Raw genomic sequence first — 15,984 nt, 5'->3', positions numbered from 1 at the left:
TAGTGAGGTGGGGGTTGGTCTGTTCTCCCACGTGCCTGGTGACAGGACGAGGGGGAATGGACTTAAGTTGCGCCAGGGGAGTTTTAGGTTAGATGTTAGGAAGAACTTCTTTACCGAAAGGGTTGTTAAGCATTGGAATGGGCTGCCCAGGGAAGTGATTGAGTCACCATCCCTGGAGGTCTTTAAAAGATGTTTAGATGTAGAGCTTAGGGATATGGTTTAGTGGAGGACTTGTTAGTGTTAGGTCAGAGGTTGGACTCAATGATCTTGAGGTCTTTTCCAACTTAGAAATTCTGTGATTCTGTGATATTGAGTAAATCAAGCTCCATTTAAAAACAGTTTCCTTATATCTTGCTCTTATATTTGAGACCATTCACACTATAACTACTAAAGACATATATATATATATATATATATATATATATAATTTTATGCTAGTAGGTCATGCTTATGGTAGAGATTGCCCTAATTACATCTGCCCTGCAGCGGAGCCAGAGCTTCAGCATGGCATAGCTCTGTTGGGCTCTACTTGAGCCACTTTGCGGTTGACCAGTCAGGCCCCCCCAGCACACAAATTCAGCAGAACTTGAGACCTGTGAGGTTTTGAAGTACCTGGCTGCTATGGCTGTGTCCCAGCTGCTAGCCTAGCTATGCTAATGGTAGCTTACCAGGGCTATGGCTAAGAGCACTGCACAGCCATAGCTGTGAGCAGGACTGGGAGCACACTGGTTGCACCTGTGTATGTGGGGTGGCAGGGAGAGCACCTGTGGGAAATCTTGTGCTAGTATCTAGGTGTAAGTGCGCTACGCTGCAATCATTCAAGTTCTGTGGTGTGCAAGTGTCCCTTTCCGGCTCTTACAATAGGCATATGTTTACATCTAGAATGGGCCAAACTACATTGTAACAAATACATTATTATACAACAATGTATATCTGGTGGAACCCAGGAAAACGTTGATGTGAAGGAGACCCTGACTGCCTTATGGAGCAAATCTTATATTGGCATCTCAGTTTAGAGTAGTTGTGCTCATTTGTATCTACAGAGGTTTTGTTCCCATTTTTATTTAAGCATTTCTATGTCCAAACATTTGAATTGTGTATAAAAAAAAAAAAAACAAAACAAAACAAAAAAAAAAACACGTAGCTTATCTTTTAATGCACGTTACTTGTGTTTCTAGGGTTGCCAGCTGATTTGGTATGGGGAAGCTTGAGGAAAAGAACTAAGATGTATTCTGAGCACAAACTTTCCTGACTTATTGTGCATGCTAGTATCATTGGGTTCTGTGGACTACAGATCTTCAGATAAACATTGCTCAGGGTGAGGGAGAGTGGGGAATTTTCATTCAATTTTCTAATAATCCGCAGACTTCCAGTGCTGTATTGCATGTGCCACCTGGAGCTTACTACAGAGACAGCTGGGCATTGTTATGCCTGGATTTTATGCTAACTGGCAGCACTTAAATTGTGTCCTGGTGGTTTCAGTGATGCTTAATACTGGATTTTAGAAGTAAAAGTTGAGTAGTATTAAGATCCATCTGTGGATCTAGTTCCTAAAGTCTCTGTGTCTTGGTACACATCACCTTACCACACAATGGTACTGGGAAGCCAGTGCTTTGGTTGCTTTGAGATGCTCAGAATATGATACATTTAGAGATATCCAATAAATAGAGGGAGGGTGATGTCATGAACTGTGGAAAAAACACAGCAATATTCCAAGGAAGACATAATGACTTACGTGACCTTTCCTGAGAAAGTTTTCATCCTCCACAGATCCTTGGCTTTTAAATTATTTATTTATTTATGCCAGCACATTTTGGAAGTTGCGTCCATGTGGATAGAAAATTGTTTCATCGTCTGGTATTATTTCTGTCACATCACTTCAGCTAGTTTTGTAACTTGGCAATTTATGTTCACTCTTTTCAAATAACATTTGTGATCCACTGTGACACAAATCACTGCAGATCCGTTGGCTTTTCTTGCCTGTGTCATGTCATGCTGAGACTGCATCAAGATGCATGACCTCTGTATCATCAAATCTAATGGCATTAAGGGATCAAAAAACCTGATGATTTCATGATACTGTTACATAAGTTTATGTCATGGAAGTCACTAAGGAGACAGTAGAGAGCAACTGGATTAGTAGATGGGGGTCAGGGGACATGGTTTCTATTCCTGAACGTTGGAGGGAGTTTTTCATCCTTATTCATATTCTTTCTTGTTGTTTGTAAAATCTGAAGAATAATTCAAGCCCACAGTGGATAAGATATGCAAACAGAAGACAACAGATATATAGTAGCAGTGCTATATTCTATAATTGCTTATTGTTTGCAGTGTTCTCTAGGATGACAAGGTGGTCAAGAAATATAACAACTGTAATTCTTTTTTAAAGAAATTGGATAAGAGAAGTATGCAATATCTGAGCACCTGAGCTGAAGTATTTGGGTGATGAGAAGGAAGGTCTGTGAGACGTCATAGCCTTACTTTAAAGGTTTCATTATATGTTCCTCATTTCTCTAGCAGAAGAAATTAATCCACCCACATATATCAAAGACATAGTAAGGCAACAATTGTACTTATGCTTAGGCAGCAGCTGGAGAGCAAAAGAAGAAATTGGGTGAGTTCAAGTATCTGTAACCATGCAGCCACACAAAGTTCTCTATGCTGATAAAACGGAATAGCAACCATGAGGTGCCAGTGGTGGTGACAGTCATTTGGTGGTGATTATGTCCCTGTGGAGACCTGATGTCTGCAATATTTATAGGACTGGGCTATCTGCCAGAGAGACCATTTATTTGCAGAGGTACGTTAATAGTTAAGGTGGCTGTAAACAGCTTCCCCAGTCTCTATTTCAAGATTGTATTTATCATGGGACACAGGAAAACTTCATTTTGCTGGAAGACTGTTAGCCTTTATTTACTTGGCTATTAGAGCACACGTGAAAGGGATACAGGATATGACATGGGACCGTACACAATTCCTAGCTTGCTTCTCAGAGAAGCACCTGAGGTGCTGTTTCTCTCCATGCTACTGATGTCCTGGTAGCCTTTCTCCAGAGCTCAGCAGCAGCGGGAAAGCAGGGAGTTAGCCCTCAGACAGGCAATCTGGGCTGGGTGGCAAGCAGGGGCAGAACAGCTGAAGCTATGTGAAGATTGGTACCTCAGCCCTAGAAGGAGACATGAAGGTGCTGGCTGGAAGCAGCAGCAGGGAATAGTTGCATTACATGCTAGTCAGGTTCTATTTTACTCTTTGCAGAAATGTATGACTTTTTCATGAGTAGCCTGCAGGTTAGGAGCAAAAGAAAAGGTGGAGATCAGACTGATTTACATGAGGGGAATGCTAAGACTAGTCTCTTTCTTGCAACAAGACAGAATAAAGTGTGTGTGTGTGTGTTTTTTTTTTTCTCCCTTCTCTTAAAGCTTGCTCCTAAGCATAGGCTCAACTCTGCTAAGTAGTGGCATTACATCATGAGAAAATTTGGTAGATCTAGTTTCTATTCTTTTGGTCTTTCTAGCAATACCTACCTTATATAGTGGATTTATTTTTTTTTCCCTAACTTGTTTCTGACCTAGGGGGAGAAATTATTTAAACAGATAAGATGTACAAAAACTTCTAGCTGCAAGAAAACCAGGGCCTCTGCAATCTTCATTATTCTGGTGATGTTAAGATCTACACATTTCAAAATGCTGGCTCTTCTCTACAGAGCAGTTTTGTAAGCTGCTACTGTCAACCTTTCAGAAAACATCTGTCCTCTTCAATTCACAAATGATAGAAGAAGATATTATTTGGGTATTCTGTTATCTTTTCCAGATACTTTCGTTAGTGCAATTCAAAGAGATGAACCTTCTTTTCATGTGTTGATCCTATTGGATGGAGCCTGGAGTCTGTATCCAGCTACCTAAGCTGGAGGAAAAAATGTAAATTTTATAAGACTTTGAAAGCTCAGAAGCTGAATTTCTATGGCAGAACCTGAGCTGTGCAAGCATCTGTTACTTCCTGTTGCTGTCAAGAACTTCTGCTGGTTCAAAGCATCATTTATACAGTTTCTTTTTTGTCCCCCCCACAACCTTTTTTTTTTTTTTTGTCTAAGGTATTGAATTCTTATAGCATGTTGCTGCACTTGGTTATTTATTGTTTTCCTCCAAGCACCTTTTCCATAAAAAAGTTTATGTAAGCATCAGATTTTGAGATTAATCTCCTTAAAGCCATGAAGTATCAAAAGTTAGCTTTTCTGGCAATACCAACTCATGCAAATCTTATGACAGACCATAAATTCAGATTTCAAAGGTCCATTATTCTCCAAGAGTACTGTTCGACTGTCCTTTGGACTAAGATTTCCCTACCTTTTCCATCCTTACCAAAACCCTGTTTTATTTCTACCTTCTTTGTGAAGTTTTAACTCATTTGTTGCTTTATGTTTTTATAATACATATGCTGAAAACAGCTGTCCAAAACTGTGAGGTAACCTTAACTCTCTCTTTAATGGAGGTAATTTAGATATGACAGTTAATTGTCAAAAATGCCTGGTGGACTCAGGCTAAATACCTTAAATCTTAACTGTACTAGTTTTAAAATGACTCAGTATCACCAGATGCAAGCTTCTGCTATTCTTGCAAACTTCTGTGAGTTTAGGTTTAGGTATTCTAGGTACTCTGCTATGAAAAGTATTAAGTGGTGCTATCTAGATAGTGTTTCATCTCCCCCACCCTGTTATGGATATAGGAATATACTCATTGGAATCTCTAGAGAAGATATAATAACTTCTTCACCCTGTATTCACATTTAGAAATTACTGAACTTACATTTTTTGAATACAGAAATTAGAATATTAGTATGTCAGTGGCCAGATCCTTTAATACATACAGCTGTGAGAATACTATTGACTTCTGTCCTTCAGACAGTAGTTACATTAATCACCTACCTCTCTAAATTTTGTGGAAAACTTGTGTTAATGCATAACAGACTTCTGAGTTCTTAGCACAGAGCCCTGAACTGTGCTTAGCTGTGCTGATAGGCTTTGTCCTTTTTTCGTTTTTACTGGAGATATATTTTGTAGCAATCCAGCAATGTTTTGTGATTTTTTTTTAAAATTATTTTTTATTTTTTTTAATGCTTCTCGAGAGATCCTGGCTGACATTTCCCTTTGCCTTGGTTATGCACTCTGCAGAGCTCATTATGCAATTTATTCTCTATTGAATTGTGAGCTTTCTCATAGCTGAGAGTCAAGATGACTCAGACAATTTACAGCTGATTCAACAGTAGGAGGTCAATCTTTATTTCTCCTTTACCCTTTGGGTTCTAAGGATTTATTTTCTGCCTAAAAAGGGCATTATGTATAATCTCTCTCTTGTGTAATTTTAAAGCCTACCACTTTCTTCTCTCTCTCTCTCTGTTTTGTTTTTTTCTCCCTCTGCTTCTAGTACCTAAGTAGCTTGTCAACAGTCTTAAAACTTATAGCCAGTAGGGCACTTGGCATAGGATGCAGAAACTAGTGTCATATGAATGACTGAACTGCAATTGTATGAATTTGTGGCAATGCTGGAATGCCAACAAGGAATTAAGTGAAAAGTATTTCATGTCTCCCATTGAAGTACAGCCTTCAAAGTCACCACTTCTCAAACAAACTTTTTTTTTTTTTGTAAGTTTCAAAATATATTTTTCTTTAAATCTTTAATATTTTTTTTTTCTTTTTGCAATGGACCCTTAAGATATTCCACTGAATACACTAGATATGCATACTGGAGTCTGCTCTTAGACAAATAAGGTTATAATGTACAGTGGTGTGCTGCTACCAAATGTATCTGTTGGTGCTCATTTGTGTATTAGTCCTCATTCCAAGATTTGTAATTCTCTTCAGGTATGGAGTAAGATGCCTGATAACTTTATGCTTCAATGTGAAGTGAAACCATACGCAAACAGGGAAGTGTAATATTAAAATGGCATGCAGATTTGTTTCTAATAATACTGTTATGTGTTGTTGATCTCTTCTCCATGATTTAGCTCTTAATGTTCTGCGTAGCCCCTGAAGTGCAAAATGTAGATCCTGAAAGGAATTTTTCCTGAAAGAAAAAACTACAAAGATTATGGTAGCAGTTCTACCCCATTAGTAGTAATGATGATAATAATATATTCAGCAGGTTTTTGATGATGTTTTAAGGAAATGAAAACTGTTTTAAAGCAATGCCGTGTTTTGAATAACATACATCAACGTGAACTATCAGAACAGGATTAAATACACACAGTTTTTGATGAAAGTGAAATTATACAGTGACTTAATAGGAAAAATAAAATAAATACACTTTGGGTGAAAACCCCACTTGCAAAATATCCTTTACAGCATTCAGTGAATTTTGGATATCCTTGGCTTGCTGTTTTGTGGAAAGTTGTTCTTTCAATAACAGGTATCCCTTTCACTCATTTTGATTTAGGGAAAACTTGTTTTTGATTTCATGGATCATCTGAATTATGGGCGATGACTGTTTTTGTTTTCAAATCTTGTATTCCATTAACTACTCCTGGCTTATGAGTTCAGGTACAACACAATCCCAACAGGTGACACAAAGCAGAGGTTTTAAGGAAATACGTGAGCATTGAAGGAGGGACTAAGTGAATTGCTCAGGCAGTCTTTGTCATTAATTTTTTCCAGAACAGTATAGTTAAAACATCTTAACATCTTAAAAAGCAAATGTCATGATTGACTATCCAATGGCCTCATTCCCAAAGCAAACAAAATTATTAGACCTTTTAAAATCTTGTTGGATTCTATATACAGATCGTTTGACAAAGAGTGTGCAGGGAAATACATCTCTAGAATTTGTGTGCTTTTCCTCTGTTCCAACAGACTCTCTTCCTTGGCAGAAACAGGAAAGTTTACCTGCTTGGAGTCTGAGCCTTGTACATATTATTGCCAAATATTGTTCAGCCTTTATTTACTGCACTGTTCATTTAAACTGCTCTTGAATAGAAAGTACTTTATATATAAGTCATTCTTGCACAATTCTTTTCAATTGATAATTTCTGTAGTTCATTTTAGTAACATTTTACAATAAAATATGAATGTACCACAATACACATCTGTTCCATCATTGCTAGAAAGAAGTACTCCACTGTTGGAAATGGTCCCCAGAGAGGCTCTGACTATTTGTGTAGTATTTTACTATCAAGAAAAGCAACACATATTATTTGCCAATGCCCTGAAAGATTAAACTTCCAGCCATATCTAACAGGATGGTAAATATTCAGGGAGAAGAGGATTTCAACACTAATCATTCACTGGGAGCAATGGAACCGTAAGAGAAAGAACTGATGCTGATGAGTACTAATTGTGCTAATGAAACTTATTAATATCTTCTACTGACAAGGCAAACATTGGAAAGCTGCTGCTTCTTTGAAATGGATAAAGCACAGTAATTCGATAAATGTTCTTTATTTGTAATGTAATCTTCCCAAGCAATTTCTGAGCTTGGCTCTCGTAAACCAGTAACACCCTAGTAAGCAATTTCACTGTAGCAGATAATTGTTTAAGTTGTTAAGCACTTGTGTAATAGAGAACCAGATGCGAGTAAATGTCCTGCATGTAAGGGTTGTGCTAGCCACCCCAGGAAGTACAGAAATGAGCCAGCTCCCCTTTCTTCATCTTCACCTGCTGGTAATGAAAGCAATTGGAGTAGTCAATAACATTAAGTGGGTACTATTACTCCAGCTTTTCTTAAAGCCTTTTTTACTTGCAAGAAATAGATCAAAGCACAAGAAAGCAGAAGGGAGGATAGTAAGGAGAGCAGGATCCAAGGGAGATAATCTGAGGGAAACTAATCCATGAATGATTTTTTCCAGAATTGTCTTGAAGTCTGAAGAGGTTTCTGGGTTCATTATTGCTCTTCACTCTGATGCGATGACTTTTCTAGCCCTGACTATGAGAAATGTAGAAAGAAGAAATTTTCCATCATGGAGTGAATGCACTGTGATTTACCTCTCTTGCTGGCCTTCCTAGAAGTAGTTCTATACGTGTTGGATAGGAACTTTCCTTTGTCTATGGGATATTTTTAGTGTGTGTAAGTATATTTTTAGACAGTGTAAGTCTATTTTAAGTCTTTTATGTCATAATTATCCCAATTGGTTTATAAGCTTTAATACTTTATATTTCTTTAAAACTCCCACAGTAGTGATATTATGAAAGCTGAAATGAAAAGATTATCTAGAAGTATCTATTCATTACATAGATCTAGTAAGATACAGCTACCAATACAGGATTAAATTGTTGTGTATTAACGAACACTTCTCCTTCCTTTTTTTTTTTTTTTTTCTTCTTCCATTTCTGAGGAAGAGTTTATGATAAAAAGTCTTCTGTGTTCCGATTTTCACTACCCTTGTTTCTGGAGTTGCTAGTTGCAACATTATTGCAAGAGAGTTGAGAGATTAAACAGTGAGTATATGATTTAAACCTATGTGGATGATATGCATTTTTTTAGACTCATATGTAATACACCATATGGAGTTTTCCTAAACTCATTGTTGATTTTATCTGAGTAACTAAAGCCAAGGTCATTAGGGAAAAATATGAAATTGTACCTATTTCTGTGTGCCTATTATTTTTTTGCTAACTGAAATTTTAATTGTTTCTAATGGAATTAAACAGTGGACATTAGGATGCCTAATAAGCTAAATAATTTGCTTAAATCCAATTTGGATACTGTCCTAGTTACTATAGAAGCAGTATTCAGCATGCTGGATACTGGCATTGCTCAATGATGAAAAGGTTAATGCCATAAAAATTATGTGTCCTGAGATGGTTGTATCTTTTTAGCAACCGCCCACTCCATTTCCCTAAGGTTAGTTTTCATGCCAGCTTAGTGAGAATCTGATCCTGCAGCCCTTATGTTCTGTCCTCAGATCTCCTACTGCTTTTAATTTCTCTAAATTAACAGAATTTGGGGGGGGGCAGGGGGAAGACACCAAACTCTAATAATATTTTAATGTCTATTTCTGAGATATACTTCATAATTACAGCATTACCACAGTGCAGTCACTTCAAAGTAAATGAACCTTCTGTAATGTGGCGTGAGGAAGAACTGCGTGATGCTTTAAGGCCGTTAGAATAAAATCACTAGGTGGTCCTAAGAGGAGAGACACACTGCTAATAGTTCTGGCAGGTATCAGTTAATCCTTTCCAAAAAAGGAATGCTGAAGATATTTTATGTTACTTGAGTGTGTCCCAGTGATATGTCCTTCTCACCCCTCAACCGCTTGCCAGGCCTAGGAAGAGGATCTCATACGTTGCAAGCCACACTGTTTGTGCATCAAGTTCTCTTCATGGTGTCCTGCTGTCTGTGGAAGTACAATAGTTGCCACATGAACTGCTGAGCTGCTATGTTGTAATCCTTTTGCCCTGGCAGAAGCCCACAGAACATCCCACTTACTGCATTTTCCCACAAGAAAACTGTAATTTCAACTTCTGATGTTCTTGCCAACTTTATAAGTGTACACTTGTACAATCTCTCTCCCCCCTCTTTAATCATTTTGGACACGCGATCACTTGCCACTTCCATTTTTTAGTACAGTTTGTCTGGAGTTCAGCTGGTTAGCTAGCTGAATAAAGCACTGAATAAGGACTTCTAAAAAGCAGTGATCAAAGCAGAAGACCTGTGTATTATGTAATCAAGCATCTATTTAATTACACAGTAACTTGACAGCATCCCCGAGTTATATCTTGAGCTCTAGCTTAGCAATTTCTTGAAAATTTTTAGAATATTCAGAAAATATTCTGAATATTCAAAATATTTTCAGATGAGAAAGAATCTCAAGTATATTAGTTTAATTAAGAGCTTGAAAACTTTGGTTATTAATAATTTTAACATTATTAATAATTTTAACACCAACAGTGGCAAGTTACCACAAAGAATCTTCAAAAGCTGGTATATTTGCTGTTACTCTGGCTCTTTACCTTTCCAGCTGCTCCTTGTGGTTCAGGATTCACTTCTCAAAGCAGTCAAAGCAGCAAAGGTGCTCTTTTAGAAGGGACTTTTCAACTGTTGAAGTTTATTTTTTTTTCCTTGTTGCCTTTCTGAGTCTCCTTCTAATGCTTGTCAGTGTACATGTTGCCTGGAAGGTGGTTATGGTGTGTAATGATGACCAAGTCAAAGGGGTAGCCTCTCAGGTTATTATCTTTTTTTTTCTTTTTTTTTTAAGGACCAATCCTGTAACAAGTTTTATATGGCAGCTTATTGAAGCATGTGTTTTATTGAAGCGTATATATATATATATATGACTCTTTCTCTAGAAAGGGGAAAATTAGCAGATATCTTTGCTGCTGCCAGTGTAGGTAAGCAGATGGACAGCTTCACTGTACCAATTCACCGATTTAGAGGAAATAAGATTTTATTTTTAGATATGAATTGCAATAATCAAATGAATTAAAGTAATTGCAGTGAATCACCATTAAAATGGATTGTAGTCATTAAGATTACAAATTTGTGGGTCATAGTAAATCAACAGTAATTCAGAGAATCGCAGAAAAAAAATGGTTTGAAGGGACTCCCAGTGGTCATGTAATCGACCAATTTGCTCAGCGGAGGGCTGGCTTCAGTATCAGGTCAGGTTGCTCAGAGACTAGCCCAGCTGAAGTTTTGAATATCTCTAAGGATGGAGATACCTTGATAGAAGGAAAATATCTGGATAATGATGGATGGAAGTGCATAGTTCCTCCAATGTTTGTTTTCACTGAATGACTGTATTCTTACAAATACACTTATGAGACCTGTTTGCACTGCAGGTCACGCCGTAAGCAAAGGTTGTCTCTTTAGTCCTGCTCTGAGCTTAGCCTTGTAGCCACAAGCAATATTGTAGAGGTGGCTTTCTGCAGCAGGTGGGGGGCTTCTCCAAGTGCAGAGGCATCTGTCCTGCAGTGGGCATGAACCGTGTGCTTTTGTGAAGCACACCAGTGTGGGAAATGGCTGCAAGGCACATTGTCACTGGTCTGCTTTTTGTCTTTGTAGCTGTACTTCTTGCCATTAGACTTCAATTTTTCCTCTTTCCAAAGTTTTCTGCCTTTTCGTGTTGCTTATGATCAAGCTATAAAAGAAAGGATATTTTTCACAGCAAGGATTTGTGTGAAGACATGAATGTAACATGAATGTCCTAGTGTTGAATGGAAACGTATTGCATGCACCCCTGTAGCTGTCTGGATCATGAATGATGAGGGCTATGCCAGGGTACAGGAGAGCTGTGTCCTGGGTGATGAATATTATGGATTGGGCTTCAGGTATTTTTTATATTTAAATTTTTCAAAGTAACCTAAAACAATCATCAGCTTTATTTCTAACTTTATTGAACAATGACCTGTTAGTGATGTATATTGTCTGTAATTCTGTTTGGTAAATTGTGGCGCTTTTTTTCCTTTTTTTTTTTTTTTTTCCCCTCTATTAAAACACAGGCTTAAGGTATCTTGAGCTCGCTTTTTCTATGCATTTCATATGCTTTTAATTTTATGAAAGAATGGGTAATATCCAACTTGGGAATGGGTTTTCAGGTGTAATGCTAATGAGAAATGTCTGGTATAATTTGTAAGAACATAAGTAGTTCTACCATACAACTGCTTGAGCTTATCCAGCAAGAAACTGTTGCTGAGAATGTATTGGACTGCTGCCAGGATGAGCTGCATACATTTAATGATAACCAGAGCTGGAAGTATGCAGTGATTATGGTGCATAATTTATGATATTAGTCTATTTGTCTTTCCCATTTGAGAGAGAGTTAGTAAGTGGGTTAATTTAATCTTATGTACAGACTTGTGCTTGAAATTGTCTTTGGAGTCTTGTATAATTTACCTGTTCATGATACTACAGTTCAGGGCCAAGCTTGGTTACGGAGAGAGAGAGAACTGCAAGCTTTAATATGCAGCTGACACTGAATCGATGACTCCTCAGTGTCAGGAGGAAGACCTCACACTTCCTTGCAGACTGCCATGCCAACGTGACAGCCTAATATCTTCTGCATGCCTCTGAAAGGCTTTTACCTTCTTCACCCTATGTATTTCAGAGTATTACATTCCCTAGATGAGGAATTAGCAAAAGATGGCAAGTGTGCAGACCTAACATTTGAAGTTGTACTTCTGTTTAAGCATGCAGTTTAAAAATCAGAGGTTGCATTCATCCAGGTAGAGTCCAGGTTATAAAACATCAACCCTACAAGCATACAGAGAATGATTTTTCACACAAGTTTTTCCTGTGAATGAGCAAAGTCTCCTTTAGTTAATACAGAAGTGTATCTCCATCTATCTGGTAATGTCAGCTGTTGTTCACACATCTCTGAGCAAAGTGTTTATTCTGTGTTTAAAAGCACTGAGTACTGCTATACTCCAGTTCTTATAGGTGGCTAAAGTGTAGATGAGGGCAAAAATAACCACAGGATTATTGGCTGGATTGGCTGAGCATTTCTTTTCTTCATGTTTGTGTACTTTCAGACTGGCAAAAGTTTCATACTGACAACACAGAATCTTGATGAGTGGGCAAACATTCACTTTAAGTACAGCCCTGTAATGGAGACATACACAATATTTAACTCAGAAATTGTAATTAATCGGTCTCATTGTTTACAATAAAAAATATACACAAGAAGGCAAATTACAGCACAACAAGACTGCCATATTCAAATGAGTGAAATTAATTCAGTAGTATGTAAAGGGAGTTTTTTGAATTGGTCTGTAAAACCTTCAGGCATTGTGCAAATGTCTGAACTAATTTTGGACTATATATAAATCTAACTGTACAGATGCATACAGTGTACTGCACTGGGCAGGTCCATGTGATTTTTTTTTTTCCACTTGACTGCTGCACCATGAATAAGTTAGTGCTCTGCTTATGTCAGCTACTGATTCATTAATCTGTTGTATCAATAGTCCAAGGTATTGCTGATTAACTCTGAAGGGGGGGGAGGTTCCTTCATCAAAAGAATTGATAAGAAGGTGGGTGAATATTCTGGGTGAATGAGATAAGTATGTTTATGCCTAAATTTTGAAGTTATTTGTATTATTTTTATTGAACCAATTACGCCAAAAATTGCCAGGCTTCCAGACACTTTGTATAACATTGCAGTGCTGAAAATGTGTTTGCCAATGATGAAGACTTTATAGCTGTGGTAACAATTTTGTAAGTGGTAGGCTTTTTCCTGGGTTTTACCTTAGGTTAGATTAAATAATCTTTGTAAGTGTATTCAAATGTCAGGGTCTAGTTTCATTTCACATCGACAAAAGAGTATTCTGTATTTTTGTTGTTGTTGTTCTGGCAGCATGGTAGTAGAAGTGCTAATACAGGCTTTAGTTTTCAAGATTTACAGGGCTGTGTTACACAACATGCCTCCGGCATCCCGAATTTGCTGTTCTAACCTATGAGGAACTTGCATGCAATAATACTTTTCCTTAATGTGAAGATAGCAAGCAGTTTTATGAAGACTAATTATCTTATCGATGTAAACACTGACTAGGCAACTAATGTGCTGTGACTGCTACTCATTATATATAACTCAATCAATTCATTGTTGCCTTGTCCTCCTCCTCATTTGTTTCATCTCCATCTGCTTGTTCCCTCATATATTTGTACTGCATTGTATGAGGTCCCCAAGCTTAGCAGGGCAAAATGTTGCCTTCTTTGGAAATAGGGTCTAGCTCTACATAATGCTGCAATACAAATGCAGTATTAATGCTTATGCTACTGTTACCTTGCCTTTTTCTTTTCCTCCCTGTGTGACTCATGAAAAGTATAATTCCTATTTTGGAGCTAGATTAGTGATGTGGAAGTGAAAGTTAAGAGTAAAGTTGATCATGTCTCACTGCAGACCTTTAAAAGATGGGTGCTAGTCTAAGATAGTCCTCAAAGCTTTTTTCATTATTGTGCAAGTGATATCATCAGAAGTTGGTATTTCTCAGTATGGAATGAATGGCACTTTCAGAGGATGATTCATCCTGCCCTATGCAGTAGAGCTTAGTCACCTACTGGAGTTGTCTCTGTATGTGAACTACATATTAAGACCATATGAAAAGCCTAGTTTAGGTGCTTAACTTATCCGAATCACATTGAGGGTGTTCCGGGATGCAAGATCCTGTTTCTGATTCTATGCTGTGCTCCTCCCTCTAGCAAATGATTTTCCTCTTGCATTATGATGGTCCTATAAACATAAATTTGAGTAGTACTTTTCCCTGGATTTAACATTTTAATCACAGTTGGATGAAATTTGTGAAAAACAAAATAAATTAAAAAAATCCTCTATTGCAGATATTCCTTTGCTTCCCTGATTATTCTGTGGTCAATGCTCTTCTAAAGTTTTTATGTAAGTCTCCTTCCTGCTATTTGCCAATTTTGCCTGGATAAGCCAGGAGGTCTGTAACAATTCAGTTCATTCTGTCTCTTCCCTGCTGCTGTATCATCAATGTAGATGCAATATTCCCTTCTGAGTAGGCTGGTTTAATGTAATATGGAGATGTAACAGGGAAACGTCCAGGGGGTTGCCAGATGCTATCACTATGATAAGGCAGGAAAGAAAAAGGTAAAAACAGTTGGATGATTTGATATTAATTCTTGTTCTTCTTCCCATTGGGAAAGCTTTGAGTTGACTGTATTTCTTTACTGCCTTCTCTCATAGCAATATTTTGTAGCTAGAACATTCTGAAAAAAGTGATGATGTAAAGCATGTGAAAGGTTAGTGAATTTGTTTTCAAATTGGAAATATATCTCTGTTATAAAGGTCATGATTTCAGAATATTACAAAACATTGAAGTGAAGGTTTCTCTTTGTCTGCACTGCTCTACATTTCTTGAGCTGATATTTCACTTAAAATTAAGTAGCAAATGAAAATAAAAGTATCAGGGGAACTTCTGCTCTGAGGTCAGTGGAACTATTTCCAAGAAAGTTAGTTTCAAAACCAGTCTGTCTGTCATCAAAGTTTCAACTGACGATTTTACCAATAGACTTCTGAAGCAAAAATTGTTGGTTTTGGGCTACTGTTCTGCTGTTTCTACTGCTCTGCTGTCATTGTATATCACCAATATAAATCAGCAGGGAATACTGTAATTGTGGAATATATTTAGCTGATTGCATTAGTCATGGGAGATTGTGTTCTTGTGCTTCTGTTTTGGTTTGATTTTAATACATGCTTGCATATTTAACTGTGCAACTAATACATACCATGTTCATTATAATATAAAAAGTAGCTCTGGCATTACTTGATCAGCTAACTGCATATTCATGAAGGCAAGCCATTGATGTGCAGGCCATGATTACAAAGTATGTTTGCAACAATGGGAATTTGTTTATGAAAATTAAAGTAAATATTCTCATAAAATAAATATTCTCAATGTATAAATATGAAAATTAAAATAAAGATTTAATAAAATATTAAAATAAATATTATTGGCCTTTCGCCTTTCATAACATTCCAAGCATTGTTTGGAGGTTGGACCTGCCTTACCTATGTATTCCTAAGCATTTTATAAATTCATTACTGTAACAAATTGTATTCTACATAGTGCAACAAACTTCTATGAAGAGAACAGTAGCAAGTATCAAGTCCACGTATGTTTTTTAACTGGTGCAAGTAAAACAGAGCCTAATCCAAATTTTAAATTATCAGCTACAAGAAACTAAGCCTTTCAGTTCTGAACCAGTCATTTGGCAATATGCAAATAAACGAACACACCATTAAAAATAGCAAGGACAGAGCAAGAAATCTTCCCTAGTCTCTTACACGCACTATTAGTGCCTTTAGGAATGCTGCCATGGTTGCGCAATACTGCCAGAAATACCAATCTAGCACTGTATATAGGTACAAGAGAAAAGAATCTTGTCTCCTTCCAAGCTCTGAGAAATTACCCATACAGAACCACTCTGTGTCCCATGTATGTTATTCTGGAAAGTAACAAGACAGACAAACCAATCTGTAGTGTCTGTTAACATGGCAGATAGGAAATCTACATTAGATTGCATCATCCACATTATGCAT

At 37.3% G+C, this 15,984-nt stretch overlaps 1 protein-coding gene across 7 annotated transcripts in view; it reads left to right on the top strand.

Moving 5' to 3' along the window:
- The window catches only part of PLPPR5 (phospholipid phosphatase related 5), a 286,848-nt gene that overhangs the window by 182,325 nt on the left and 88,539 nt on the right, over nt 1-15,984 (top strand). The window lies entirely within an intron of this gene.

Source organism: Aythya ferina (genome assembly GCF_964211825.1).
Source record: "Aythya ferina genome assembly, chromosome: 8".
Taxonomy (NCBI): Eukaryota; Metazoa; Chordata; class Aves; order Anseriformes; family Anatidae; genus Aythya; species Aythya ferina.
Note: the sequence above shows the minus strand (reverse complement) of the source record. Positions and strands in the feature narration are given on the sequence as shown.